The sequence below is a fragment of the Haplochromis burtoni genome, unplaced genomic scaffold (genome assembly GCF_018398535.1).
Source record: "Haplochromis burtoni strain Fernald_Lab_line unplaced genomic scaffold, NCSU_Asbu1 Contig_1661, whole genome shotgun sequence".
NCBI classification, from domain to species: domain Eukaryota; kingdom Metazoa; phylum Chordata; class Actinopteri; order Cichliformes; family Cichlidae; genus Haplochromis; species Haplochromis burtoni.
The window spans coordinates 21,038-22,649 of NW_024584022.1; the positions used below are offsets into that span (position 1 = coordinate 21,038).

At 36.2% G+C, this 1,612-nt stretch overlaps 1 long non-coding RNA gene across 1 annotated transcript in view; it reads left to right on the plus strand.

Annotated features, from left to right (window-relative positions):
* The window catches only part of LOC102307026, a 3,978-nt gene extending 2,366 nt beyond the window's left edge, over positions 1-1,612 (plus strand). The window contains exons 3-4 of the long non-coding RNA XR_317958.2: positions 17-81; positions 1,519-1,612. This is a non-coding gene — a long non-coding RNA (uncharacterized LOC102307026). The remainder of the gene's footprint in view (positions 1-16; positions 82-1,518) is intronic.

Below are 1,612 nucleotides of genomic sequence, written 5' to 3' on the forward strand. Positions count from 1 at the left end.
GTGTTTTGTTGTGCAGAGAGTGATCCCGTTCCTGTCCACTCAGCCCTGAGAACTGAAGACATCAGTTATGGACAAACAGCTGTAAGAACAAACACACTCTGGTACAGCTGCTCTTTATTCACTAAAAACAGAGTAATTCTTTTTCATTATTATTATTTTCCACATTCAGTAAACAGCAAATTAAAGTCTAGGGTCTTCAGAGACCTGCAGCAAGCTTTCTTCTCCACACTGAACCAGGTCCTAGCTTACTATGCTAGTAATTAACGGTTTGGAATAAATCATCAACAGCTCAGCGAGAGAAAAACTAAACTAGAAATCCAAGGTGAACAAGATGATCCCTTAAAAATGTCATATTGATTTTATTGATGATTGATTTTATGTATGAATTAAAACAGTTACATCCTACTGCAATGCTTTACTGTTATAAAGAATTTAGCAATCAGATGTCATGTTTACTGTGTAGGACAAAAAGGTTCATTTTTTGCATTTGTTTTTTATTAAAATGAGCTCAGATGATGAGAAACACCAACTCCCTCAAATGCCTTGAAACGTTTGACTGGTACTCTGTAAGATCTGAATTAAAAATGTTACATAAGTCAAGAATAGATTTAGCAAAACGTGTCCCAAGAATGAAAGTAAATGTAGAGCTTATGACTCATATCTGATTTTACCTGACTTTATTGCATTACTGATCCTGGTATTCATGAGGGGAACATTTTCTGCCACAGTCTTGAGTCTGTCCACCCTTTAGGATACAACACAACTACTCGTAGAACTGGGGTTACATCCAGGAACTACTAGTTTTTTAGAAGAACTTCATTTTTACAGAACAGTTTCTCGCAGCTGTTTTCCCACACAGACACTTTTTAACCTCCTGATGTGAAGTGACATCATAACAACTCTGATTGGTGGTCCACGTATCCTCTGCATAGATGAGGCACTCATCTATTTAATGTGATGCAGTGTTTGTCTCTTTTCTTTAATGAAAGTGAGCTTCCAGAAATTATTAAGTTGTTCTTCTTGGCCTCTGTAGCTTTTTATAAATAGACCAATATTATATACAATACCACAGAATGTGACAGATCTGACAGACTCAGCAGATCAAATTGTAAAAATGACTTTTATTAAGATAAAATCACATCAGCAGCAACCTCCATCTGTAAAGTGTAAACAACCTGTAAAATGTGTGAAAATAGGAAGATATGTCCATACTCAGCAGTTAATTTATTTTAGTTTATTTCGTATTTTGTAGTTACAATTCTTTTGTACAGCCATGTGGACTGTTAATCTGTTAAACTTTAAACTGAACTTACATAAATGAAGCTTTATCTGGAGTTTGTTTCTTCTGTAACAGTTTAATGTTTCAGAGACGATGTCTCTGCCTCACTGTCTGAACACTCAACAACAAATTTAAATTTAAATCCTCTCCCCATTCTGTCAGTTTACTTTACATAAACATAACTGAGTTTTCAGAGCTGCTTATCCTTCTCATGTTGAACTGTGTGTGTTTGTGTTTAGACTTTAAACCAGAGCCAGATGTCGTCTACTTTTCACTGAAGCAGTCCACCGGTCCAACCACTGATGTCCAGCTGCTGGTCTCTAACTGGCCCAC